Source organism: Leiobunum rupestre, chromosome 9 (genome assembly GCF_980474605.1).
Source record: "Leiobunum rupestre chromosome 9, qqLeiRupe1.1.hap1, whole genome shotgun sequence".
In the NCBI taxonomy this organism is placed as follows: domain Eukaryota; kingdom Metazoa; phylum Arthropoda; class Arachnida; order Opiliones; family Sclerosomatidae; genus Leiobunum; species Leiobunum rupestre.
In genome coordinates this window covers 20,335,949-20,349,056 of record NC_143392.1, presented here as the reverse complement: position 1 = coordinate 20,349,056, position 13,108 = coordinate 20,335,949, and the positions used below count along the sequence as shown (strand labels likewise).

At 40.3% G+C, this 13,108-nt stretch overlaps 1 protein-coding gene across 1 annotated transcript in view; it reads right to left on the bottom strand.

Moving 5' to 3' along the window:
- The window catches only part of LOC149926795 (b(0,+)-type amino acid transporter 1-like), a 143,417-nt gene extending 130,767 nt beyond the window's left edge, over nt 1-12,650 (bottom strand). The window contains exon 1 of the mRNA XM_090158416.1: nt 12,586-12,650. The gene's annotated coding sequence lies outside the window, so the exon portion shown is untranslated. The remainder of the gene's footprint in view (nt 1-12,585) is intronic.
- Between the last annotated feature and the right edge of the window lie 458 nt (nt 12,651-13,108).

The following is a 13,108-nucleotide window of genomic DNA, read 5'->3' as shown; positions in this document are numbered from 1 at the left end:
GCGGGAATTTTGTTAAACGTAAACGAATCTATTCATTAGTCCGGTAATCTACGCGTGTTCTGTGTGTGATCGTTTTTTCGCGTTCCCTTGTGCGGGAATTTTGTTAAACGTAAACGAATCTATTCATTAGTCCGGTTATCTACGCGTGTTCTGTGTGTGATCGTTTTTTCGCGTTCCCTTGTGCGGGAATTTTGTTAAACGTAAACGAATCTATTCATTAGTCCGGTAATCTACGCGTGTTCTGTGTGTGATCGTTTTTTCGCGTTCCCTTGTGCGGGAATTTTGTTAAACGTAAACGAATCTATTCATTAGTCCGGTTATCTACGCGTGTTCTGTGTGTGATCGTTTTTTCGCGTTCCCTTGTGCGGGAATTTTGTTAAACGTAAACGAATCTATTCATTAGTCCGGTAATCTACGCGTGTTCTGTGTGTGATCGTTTTTTCGCGTTCCCTTGTGCGGGAATTTTGTTAAACGTAAACGAATCTATTCATTAGTCCGGTTATCTACGCGTGTTCTGTGTGTGATCGTTTTTTCGCGTTCCCTTGTGCGGGAATTTTGTTAAACGTAAACGAATCTATTCATTAGTCCGGTAATCTACGCGTGTTCTGTGTGTGATCGTTTTTTCGCGTTCCCTTGTGCGGGAATTTTGTTAAACGTAAACGAATCTATTCATTAGTCCGGTAATCTACGCGTGTTCTGTGTGTGATCGTTTTTTCGCGTTCCCTTGTGCGGGAATTTTGTTAAACGTAAACGAATCTATTCATTAGTCCGGTAATCTACGCGTGTTCTGTGTGTGATCGTTTTTTCGCGTTCCCTTGTGCGGGAATTTTGTTAAACGTAAACGAATCTATTCATTAGTCCGGTTATCTACGCGTGTTCTGTGTGTGATCGTTTTTTCGCGTTCCCTTGTGCGGGAATTTTGTTAAACGTAAACGAATCTATTCATTAGTCCGGTAATCTACGCGTGTTCTGTGTGTGATCGTTTTTTCGCGTTCCCTTGTGCGGGAATTTTGTTAAACGTAAACGAATCTATTCATTAGTCCGGTTATCTACGCGTGTTCTGTGTGTGATCGTTTTTTCGCGTTCCCTTGTGCGGGAATTTTGTTAAACGTAAACGAATCTATTCATTAGTCCGGTAATCTACGCGTGTTCTGTGTGTGATCGTTTTTTCGCGTTCCCTTGTGCGGGAATTTTGTTAAACGTAAACGAATCTATTCATTAGTCCGGTTATCTACGCGTGTTCTGTGTGTGATCGTTTTTTCGCGTTCCCTTGTGCGGGAATTTTGTTAAACGTAAACGAATCTATTCATTAGTCCGGTAATCTACGCGTGTTCTGTGTGTGATCGTTTTTTCGCGTTCCCTTGTGCGGGAATTTTGTTAAACGTAAACGAATCTATTCATTAGTCCGGTAATCTACGCGTGTTCTGTGTGTGATCGTTTTTTCGCGTTCCCTTGTGCGGGAATTTTGTTAAACGTAAACGAATCTATTCATTAGTCCGGTAATCTACGCGTGTTCTGTGTGTGATCGTTTTTTCGCGTTCCCTTGTGCGGGAATTTTGTTAAACGTAAACGAATCTATTCATTAGTCCGGTTATCTACGCGTGTTCTGTGTGTGATCGTTTTTTCGCGTTCCCTTGTGCGGGAATTTTGTTAAACGTAAACGAATCTATTCATTAGTCCGGTAATCTACGCGTGTTCTGTGTGTGATCGTTTTTTCGCGTTCCCTTGTGCGGGAATTTTGTTAAACGTAAACGAATCTATTCATTAGTCCGGTTATCTACGCGTGTTCTGTGTGTGATCGTTTTTTCGCGTTCCCTTGTGCGGGAATTTTGTTAAACGTAAACGAATCTATTCATTAGTCCGGTAATCTACGCGTGTTCTGTGTGTGATCGTTTTTTCGCGTTCCCTTGTGCGGGAATTTTGTTAAACGTAAACGAATCTATTCATTAGTCCGGTTATCTACGCGTGTTCTGTGTGTGATCGTTTTTTCGCGTTCCCTTGTGCGGGAATTTTGTTAAACGTAAACGAATCTATTCATTAGTCCGGTAATCTACGCGTGTTCTGTGTGTGATCGTTTTTTCGCGTTCCCTTGTGCGGGAATTTTGTTAAACGTAAACGAATCTATTCATTAGTCCGGTAATCTACGCGTGTTCTGTGTGTGATCGTTTTTTCGCGTTCCCTTGTGCGGGAATTTTGTTAAACGTAAACGAATCTATTCATTAGTCCGGTAATCTACGCGTGTTCTGTGTGTGATCGTTTTTTCGCGTTCCCTTGTGCGGGAATTTTGTTAAACGTAAACGAATCTATTCATTAGTCCGGTTATCTACGCGTGTTCTGTGTGTGATCGTTTTTTCGCGTTCCCTTGTGCGGGAATTTTGTTAAACGTAAACGAATCTATTCATTAGTCCGGTAATCTACGCGTGTTCTGTGTGTGATCGTTTTTTCGCGTTCCCTTGTGCGGGAATTTTGTTAAACGTAAACGAATCTATTCATTAGTCCGGTTATCTACGCGTGTTCTGTGTGTGATCGTTTTTTCGCGTTCCCTTGTGCGGGAATTTTGTTAAACGTAAACGAATCTATTCATTAGTCCGGTAATCTACGCGTGTTCTGTGTGTGATCGTTTTTTCGCGTTCCCTTGTGCGGGAATTTTGTTAAACGTAAACGAATCTATTCATTAGTCCGGTTATCTACGCGTGTTCTGTGTGTGATCGTTTTTTCGCGTTCCCTTGTGCGGGAATTTTGTTAAACGTAAACGAATCTATTCATTAGTCCGGTAATCTACGCGTGTTCTGTGTGTGATCGTTTTTTCGCGTTCCCTTGTGCGGGAATTTTGTTAAACGTAAACGAATCTATTCATTAGTCCGGTAATCTACGCGTGTTCTGTGTGTGATCGTTTTTTCGCGTTCCCTTGTGCGGGAATTTTGTTAAACGTAAACGAATCTATTCATTAGTCCGGTTATCTACGCGTGTTCTGTGTGTGATCGTTTTTTCGCGTTCCCTTGTGCGGGAATTTTGTTAAACGTAAACGAATCTATTCATTAGTCCGGTAATCTACGCGTGTTCTGTGTGTGATCGTTTTTTCGCGTTCCCTTGTGCGGGAATTTTGTTAAACGTAAACGAATCTATTCATTAGTCCGGTTATCTACGCGTGTTCTGTGTGTGATCGTTTTTTCGCGTTCCCTTGTGCGGGAATTTTGTTAAACGTAAACGAATCTATTCATTAGTCCGGTAATCTACGCGTGTTCTGTGTGTGATCGTTTTTTCGCGTTCCCTTGTGCGGGAATTTTGTTAAACGTAAACGAATCTATTCATTAGTCCGGTAATCTACGCGTGTTCTGTGTGTGATCGTTTTTTCGCGTTCCCTTGTGCGGGAATTTTGTTAAACGTAAACGAATCTATTCATTAGTCCGGTTATCTACGCGTGTTCTGTGTGTGATCGTTTTTTCGCGTTCCCTTGTGCGGGAATTTTGTTAAACGTAAACGAATCTATTCATTAGTCCGGTAATCTACGCGTGTTCTGTGTGTGATCGTTTTTTCGCGTTCCCTTGTGCGGGAATTTTGTTAAACGTAAACGAATCTATTCATTAGTCCGGTTATCTACGCGTGTTCTGTGTGTGATCGTTTTTTCGCGTTCCCTTGTGCGGGAATTTTGTTAAACGTAAACGAATCTATTCATTAGTCCGGTTATCTACGCGTGTTCTGTGTGTGATCGTTTTTTCGCGTTCCCTTGTGCGGGAATTTTGTTAAACGTAAACGAATCTATTCATTAGTCCGGTAATCTACGCGTGTTCTGTGTGTGATCGTTTTTTCGCGTTCCCTTGTGCGGGAATTTTGTTAAACGTAAACGAATCTATTCATTAGTCCGGTTATCTACGCGTGTTCTGTGTGTGATCGTTTTTTCGCGTTCCCTTGTGCGGGAATTTTGTTAAACGTAAACGAATCTATTCATTAGTCCGGTTATCTACGCGTGTTCTGTGTGTGATCGTTTTTTCGCGTTCCCTTGTGCGGGAATTTTGTTAAACGTAAACGAATCTATTCATTAGTCCGGTTATCTACGCGTGTTCTGTGTGTGATCGTTTTTTCGCGTTCCCTTGTGCGGGAATTTTGTTAAACGTAAACGAATCTATTCATTAGTCCGGTTATCTACGCGTGTTCTGTGTGTGATCGTTTTTTCGCGTTCCCTTGTGCGGGAATTTTGTTAAACGTAAACGAATCTATTCATTAGTCCGGTTATCTACGCGTGTTCTGTGTGTGATCGTTTTTTCGCGTTCCCTTGTGCGGGAATTTTGTTAAACGTAAACGAATCTATTCATTAGTCCGGTAATCTACGCGTGTTCTGTGTGTGATCGTTTTTTCGCGTTCCCTTGTGCGGGAATTTTGTTAAACGTAAACGAATCTATTCATTAGTCCGGTTATCTACGCGTGTTCTGTGTGTGATCGTTTTTTCGCGTTCCCTTGTGCGGGAATTTTGTTAAACGTAAACGAATCTATTCATTAGTCCGGTTATCTACGCGTGTTCTGTGTGTGATCGTTTTTTCGCGTTCCCTTGTGCGGGAATTTTGTTAAACGTAAACGAATCTATTCATTAGTCCGGTAATCTACGCGTGTTCTGTGTGTGATCGTTTTTTCGCGTTCCCTTGTGCGGGAATTTTGTTAAACGTAAACGAATCTATTCATTAGTCCGGTTATCTACGCGTGTTCTGTGTGTGATCGTTTTTTCGCGTTCCCTTGTGCGGGAATTTTGTTAAACGTAAACGAATCTATTCATTAGTCCGGTTATCTACGCGTGTTCTGTGTGTGATCGTTTTTTCGCGTTCCCTTGTGCGGGAATTTTGTTAAACGTAAACGAATCTATTCATTAGTCCGGTAATCTACGCGTGTTCTGTGTGTGATCGTTTTTTCGCGTTCCCTTGTGCGGGAATTTTGTTAAACGTAAACGAATCTATTCATTAGTCCGGTTATCTACGCGTGTTCTGTGTGTGATCGTTTTTTCGCGTTCCCTTGTGCGGGAATTTTGTTAAACGTAAACGAATCTATTCATTAGTCCGGTTATCTACGCGTGTTCTGTGTGTGATCGTTTTTTCGCGTTCCCTTGTGCGGGAATTTTGTTAAACGTAAACGAATCTATTCATTAGTCCGGTTATCTACGCGTGTTCTGTGTGTGATCGTTTTTTCGCGTTCCCTTGTGCGGGAATTTTGTTAAACGTAAACGAATCTATTCATTAGTCCGGTTATCTACGTGGGTTCTGTGTGTGATCGTTTTTCGTTTTCCCTTGTGCGGGAATTTTGTTAAACGTAAACGAATCTATTCATTAGTCCGGTTATCTACGTGGGTTCTGTGTGTGATCGTTTTTCGTTTTCCCTTGTGCGGGAATTTTGTTAAACGTAAACGAATCTATTCATTAGTCCGGTTATCTACGTGGGTTCTGTGTGTGATCGTTTTTCGTTTTCCCTTGTGCGGGAATTTTGTTAAACGTAAACGAATCTATTCATTAGTCCGGTTATCTACGTGGGTTCTGTGTGTGATCGTTTTTCGTTTTCCCTTGTGCGGGAATTTTGTTAAACGTAAACGAATCTATTCATTAGTCCGGTTATCTACGCGTGTTCTGTGTGTGATCGTTTTTTCGCGTTCCCTTGTGCGGGAATTTTGTTAAACGTAAACGAATCTATTCATTAGTCCGGTTATCTACGCGTGTTCTGTGTGTGATCGTTTTTTCGCGTTCCCTTGTGCGGGAATTTTGTTAAACGTAAACGAATCTATTCATTAGTCCGGTTATCTACGTGGGTTCTGTGTGTGATCGTTTTTCGTTTTCCCTTGTGCGGGAATTTTGTTAAACGTAAACGAATCTATTCATTAGTCCGGTTATCTACGTGGGTTCTGTGTGTGATCGTTTTTCGTTTTCCCTTGTGCGGGAATTTTGTTAAACGTAAACGAATCTATTCATTAGTCCGGTTATCTACGTGGGTTCTGTGTGTGATCGTTTTTCGTTTTCCCTTGTGCGGGAATTTTGTTAAACGTAAACGAATCTATTCATTAGTCCGGTTATCTACGTGGGTTCTGTGTGTGATCGTTTTTCGTTTTCCCTTGTGCGGGAATTTTGTTAAACGTAAACGAATCTATTCATTAGTCCGGTTATCTACGCGTGTTCTGTGTGTGATCGTTTTTTCGCGTTCCCTTGTGCGGGAATTTTGTTAAACGTAAACGAATCTATTCATTAGTCCGGTTATCTACGTGGGTTCTGTGTGTGATCGTTTTTCGTTTTCCCTTGTGCGGGAATTTTGTTAAACGTAAACGAATCTATTCATTAGTCCGGTTATCTACGCGTGTTCTGTCTGTGATCGTTTTTTCGCGTTCCCTTGTGCGGGAATTTTGATTAACGTAAACGAATCTATTCATTAGTCCGGTTATCTACGTGGGTTCTGTGTGTGATCGTTTTTCGTTTTCCCTTGTGCGGGAATTTTGTTAAACGTAAACGAATCTATTCATTAGTCCGGTTATCTACGTGGGTTCTGTGTGTGATCGTTTTTCGTTTTCCCTTGTGCGGGAATTTTGTTAAACGTAAACGAATCTATTCATTAGTCCGGTTATCTACGCGTGTTCTGTGTGTGATCGTTTTTTCGCGTTCCCTTGTGCGGGAATTTTGTTAAACGTAAACGAATCTATTCATTAGTCCGGTTATCTACGTGGGTTCTGTGTGTGATCGTTTTTCGTTTTCCCTTGTGCGGGAATTTTGTTAAACGTAAACGAATCTATTCATTAGTCCGGTTATCTACGTGGGTTCTGTCTGTGATCGTTTTTTCGCGTTCCCTTGTGCGGGAATTTTGATTAACGTAAACGAATCTATTCATTAGTCCGGTAATCTACGCGTGTTCTGTGTGTGATCGTTTTTTCGCGTTCCCTTGTGCGGGAATTTTGTTAAACGTAAACGAATCTATTCATTAGTCCGGTTATCTACGTGGGTTCTGTGTGTGATCGTTTTTTCGCGTTCCCTTGTGCGGGAATTTTGTTAAACGTAAACGAATCTATTCATTAGTCCGGTTATCTACGTGGGTTCTGTGTGTGATCGTTTTTCGTTTTCCCTTGTGCGGGAATTTTGTTAAACGTAAACGAATCTATTCATTAGTCCGGTTATCTACGTGGGTTCTGTGTGTGATCGTTTTTCGTTTTCCCTTGTGCGGGAATTTTGTTAAACGTAAACGAATCTATTCATTAGTCCGGTTATCTACGTGGGTTCTGTCTGTGATCGTTTTTTCGCGTTCCCTTGTGCGGGAATTTTGATTAACGTAAACGAATCTATTCATTAGTCCGGTAATCTACGCGTGTTCTGTGTGTGATCGTTTTTTCGCGTTCCCTTGTGCGGGAATTTTGTTAAACGTAAACGAATCTATTCATTAGTCCGGTTATCTACGTGGGTTCTGTGTGTGATCGTTTTTTCGCGTTCCCTTGTGCGGGAATTTTGTTAAACGTAAACGAATCTATTCATTAGTCCGGTTATCTACGTGGGTTCTGTGTGTGATCGTTTTTCGTTTTCCCTTGTGCGGGAATTTTGTTAAACGTAAACGAATCTATTCATTAGTCCGGTTATCTACGTGGGTTCTGTGTGTGATCGTTTTTCGTTTTCCCTTGTGCGGGAATTTTGTTAAACGTAAACGAATCTATTCATTAGTCCGGTTATCTACGTGGGTTCTGTGTGTGATCGTTTTTCGTTTTCCCTTGTGCGGGAATTTTGTTAAACGTAAACGAATCTATTCATTAGTCCGGTTATCTACGCGTGTTCTGTGTGTGATCGTTTTTTCGCGTTCCCTTGTGCGGGAATTTTGTTAAACGTAAACGAATCTATTCATTAGTCCGGTTATCTACGTGGGTTCTGTGTGTGATCGTTTTTCGTTTTCCCTTGTGCGGGAATTTTGTTAAACGTAAACGAATCTATTCATTAGTCCGGTTATCTACGCGTGTTCTGTCTGTGATCGTTTTTTCGCGTTCCCTTGTGCGGGAATTTTGATTAACGTAAACGAATCTATTCATTAGTCCGGTTATCTACGTGGGTTCTGTGTGTGATCGTTTTTCGTTTTCCCTTGTGCGGGAATTTTGTTAAACGTAAACGAATCTATTCATTAGTCCGGTTATCTACGTGGGTTCTGTGTGTGATCGTTTTTCGTTTTCCCTTGTGCGGGAATTTTGTTAAACGTAAACGAATCTATTCATTAGTCCGGTTATCTACGCGTGTTCTGTGTGTGATCGTTTTTTCGCGTTCCCTTGTGCGGGAATTTTGTTAAACGTAAACGAATCTATTCATTAGTCCGGTTATCTACGTGGGTTCTGTGTGTGATCGTTTTTCGTTTTCCCTTGTGCGGGAATTTTGTTAAACGTAAACGAATCTATTCATTAGTCCGGTTATCTACGTGGGTTCTGTCTGTGATCGTTTTTTCGCGTTCCCTTGTGCGGGAATTTTGATTAACGTAAACGAATCTATTCATTAGTCCGGTAATCTACGCGTGTTCTGTGTGTGATCGTTTTTTCGCGTTCCCTTGTGCGGGAATTTTGTTAAACGTAAACGAATCTATTCATTAGTCCGGTTATCTACGCGTGTTCTGTGTGTGATCGTTTTTTCGCGTTCCCTTGTGCGGGAATTTTGTTAAACGTAAACGAATCTATTCATTAGTCCGGTTATCTACGTGGGTTCTGTGTGTGATCGTTTTTCGTTTTCCCTTGTGCGGGAATTTTGTTAAACGTAAACGAATCTATTCATTAGTCCGGTTATCTACGTGGGTTCTGTGTGTGATCGTTTTTCGTTTTCCCTTGTGCGGGAATTTTGTTAAACGTAAACGAATCTATTCATTAGTCCGGTTATCTACGTGGGTTCTGTCTGTGATCGTTTTTTCGCGTTCCCTTGTGCGGGAATTTTGATTAACGTAAACGAATCTATTCATTAGTCCGGTAATCTACGCGTGTTCTGTGTGTGATCGTTTTTTCGCGTTCCCTTGTGCGGGAATTTTGTTAAACGTAAACGAATCTATTCATTAGTCCGGTAATCTACGCGTGTTCTGTGTGTGATCGTTTTTTCGCGTTCCCTTGTGCGGGAATTTTGTTAAACGTAAACGAATCTATTCATTAGTCCGGTTATCTACGTGGGTTCTGTGTGTGATCGTTTTTCGTTTTCCCTTGTGCGGGAATTTTGTTAAACGTAAACGAATCTATTCATTAGTCCGGTTATCTACGTGGGTTCTGTGTGTGATCGTTTTTCGTTTTCCCTTGTGCGGGAATTTTGTTAAACGTAAACGAATCTATTCATTAGTCCGGTTATCTACGTGGGTTCTGTCTGTGATCGTTTTTTCGCGTTCCCTTGTGCGGGAATTTTGATTAACGTAAACGAATCTATTCATTAGTCCGGTAATCTACGCGTGTTCTGTGTGTGATCGTTTTTTCGCGTTCCCTTGTGCGGGAATTTTGTTAAACGTAAACGAATCTATTCATTAGTCCGGTTATCTACGCGTGTTCTGTGTGTGATCGTTTTTTCGCGTTCCCTTGTGCGGGAATTTTGTTAAACGTAAACGAATCTATTCATTAGTCCGGTAATCTACGCGTGTTCTGTGTGTGATCGTTTTTTCGCGTTCCCTTGTGCGGGAATTTTGTTAAACGTAAACGAATCTATTCATTAGTCCGGTTATCTACGCGTGTTCTGTGTGTGATCGTTTTTTCGCGTTCCCTTGTGCGGGAATTTTGTTAAACGTAAACGAATCTATTCATTAGTCCGGTAATCTACGCGTGTTCTGTGTGTGATCGTTTTTTCGCGTTCCCTTGTGCGGGAATTTTGTTAAACGTAAACGAATCTATTCATTAGTCCGGTTATCTACGTGGGTTCTCTGTGTGATCGTTTTTCGTTTTCCCTTGTGCGGGAATTTTGTTAAACGTAAACGAATCTATTCATTAGTCCGGTTATCTACGTTTCTGTTTGTATTCTGTGTAAATTTTCAAATCACAAACTGATACTGCTCTGCTAGCTTCACGTTCCCTTAGTAGTTTTGGAACTCTCAGACTGAGACTGCTCTGCTAGCTTCACGTTCCCTTAGTAGTTTTGGAACTCGCAGACTGAGACCCTTCTGTTAGCTTAGCGTCCCCTGAACATTGTTGGGCTCGCAGACTGATACTAGTCTGCCAGCTTCGCATTAACCCGGAAACTTATAACATTTTACACCAGGTCACGTTCCGAGTGCTCTAGCGAAGAAACTACACATTTTAAAGAAATTCTAACCAATATCGGATTGCTGACATTTTAAACTCTAAGTATATCCGGGACCGTAACTGGGGCAAGACAACGAGGGGGTAGCTGCGTACGTTCGCCTGCTGTGGGTCGCTGAAACCTAGGAGTAGCAAACACAGCTTCTCACACAAAGAGAACGCAGCTAGCCTTTAAACACGCTAACGCAGTGTTGCGTACAAATTTCATTGGACGAGCCTTTACGCTGAACATTTTACGGAAAGGAGGAAGACAATTTCCGAATTAGCACCTTCCAACATCAGCAAATTATAAAGCGTCTAACCAATGAAAACTGTACGCAAGAAAATAAACGACTTTTGATGGGTTGCGTTCTCCTTGTGTGGGGTGCTGTGTTTGTTGCTCCTAGTTGAAACAAACCGAAAACTAGCGACTAGCGCCGATGTAACAGATAAGCATGAAATCGCAGTCCCACAGTTTTAGGCAAAACATGTAATGTTAACATAATTATGTTGCACTAGCATTGATTAATTGTTATATAAATACTTGGGTTTGCATTATCGCACCTAGAAATATCAAAATCTACCCTATTTTAGTAAACAAAGTACGAAAAAGAAACTGACATGGGTACCGGCTTTCGATAATTTTATTTATTAAAATTGAAATATTCTGTTAAGAATGATTAAAGGACCAAAGTTGACCGTTGTAATTTTCCTCTAAGTCTCACAGTTATTTCAGTATCAATTGGAAAAAACAATCCTATTTGTTAAAATACTTTTTTTTTTAAAGTTCGATTAACGACGGAAAATATGTTTTATTTATCGTTGTATTTACCTTACCATCCCCCATATAGCGTACGGTAAAAGTAAACAATGAATACCCAATAAAAAGGATTCCATACAAACAAAATATAAAATGTAACAGTGGAATTCATGACTTCTTTTTCCGTCCACTTATTATACTTAAAATTTTCAAATAAACTTTCCTTCAGCCGTAAATATTACGATTTTTATTACTATTTATTATTTAAGATATTTTACATAAAAGATGGTTAAATAATAAATTCCGCGTACCATCTCCAATCAAAAACTCTAAGAATAATAAAAATCACAGTTACATTTTTATTTTAGTATTTAGATGAATACAATTTAAGTATGGGATTTTGGTTAAATCCTAAGTACTCCACTCGATATAAAACATTCTAAGGAAAATCAAGTGGTGTGGGGCTAACAATGAAGTTGTACTGTCTTCGGTAAGTTGATTCTCGTGTGGGGGTAAATTAAATTAATCTTTTTATTCTTTATTGTAACTTAGAATTTTATGCAAGTTTCTATCAAAGTTTCAAGAAACTTTAAATTTAAACATGAAACTTTATATCAAAACAGTCCTTAATTATATTTGACAAGAAGCACCGTTGAACTAGAGCTAAAATAAGCGTTATATTCACCGGAAAGTTTCTGAAAAACAGCGTTATTTTCTTTGTAAAACTTAGTTTCTTACTTGATGTTTAATATAGTTTTCTTAATATGAAAATTACGCTGTCTGGTTACATTTTTTTAAACTTCACGAATAGTACAATCAATTTTCATCATTTTAGATGAAAAACAGCCAGCAATATTTTCATTCTTAAAGACCCCAATATTTTTCAATATTGTTGAATTAGGCTCTACTTTTTAAATTGCATTTCACTACAAAATATCAAACTTAAGAGGGAAAAATACAGTAAAAGCCTCTTTTTCGTTCAAGCTGAACGTTTCTGTTTTAACAATAACATAATTGAATTATATTTTTCTTATTAGGCTGAACCTTCCTCTAGTGCTTAAAATAATTTTGATAATTCTAATATTAATAGTTAACGAGATATAAGGTCCTAACTAAAGAGTAGTTCGGGCGCTTCCCAAACTTGTTTAGCTTCGGGGGTCCGAATTAAAACGTAATAACTTAATAACTTTTAAATTTAAAATTGTCAAAATTATTTTAAGCACTAAACAAGAGGCTGTTCTACACTTAAATATTAATTTTATAAGTTAAAATACAAAATTAAAAGAGTTCAGCTTGAAATAGCGCGAAAGTAGACAATCGCCACTGTAGTCTTCCCCCTTAAATAGCGTGTACAGTCCACTGTTCATCAGCGCGAATATTTGGCAGTTAGCGCGAAACCCACGTTCATAAAATGTTCTCTTTCATAGGGACGAAAAAGGTTTAGTGGTAAATATATTCCCAGGCCTTAAATCCGACGGCAATTTCGTATTCAAATTCGCGTGTAGCTCCCACATATCAAAGTAAGCCTATTTACCATTTCGAGAAGGAAGCGTTATAAAATGCGCTGCCGTGGCTATATCAAGAAGGAGAGAAAAAAGAAGCTTACCCTAAAGCCTCGCTACTCTCTGGCACGCCGAAGAACAGAATTACAAGAGTGAGAGAGGTTCTTCTGACTTTTCCCCTCGAAGGGGTTTTCCCCTTCTGTATCCAAGAAGCAGCTGGCCAAGAAGGACTCGATTCTGCGGATGCGTTCGACGCGGACCGTTTCGCGAGACACTCCGAGGTTCTCTGAGCGATTCCTCAAGCGGTCTTCCAGCTATAAGCCAACCAACGGAGAGGTAGAGAAAGGATGAAGAATACGGTCTCCATCCATCGCCGCTAGGGGCGCCACAGTCGCTCTCGCTCTTCCCTGTTGGTGGTCTTTCCTTTCCGACCCCGTTTCTTCGCTCGTTCGTTTGCGGTGGGTGGCCTATGTATGAAAAACGACACGGAGAAATTCGATAGAAACTTTGTTGACATTTTTGGTGACGATGACTGTGTACTATAAACGATTAAATCGGGCTCTGAGAACTCATATAACGAGCTCATACCATACATCGGCGGCTCCGGCTTCCAGTCTCTAGTCTCCG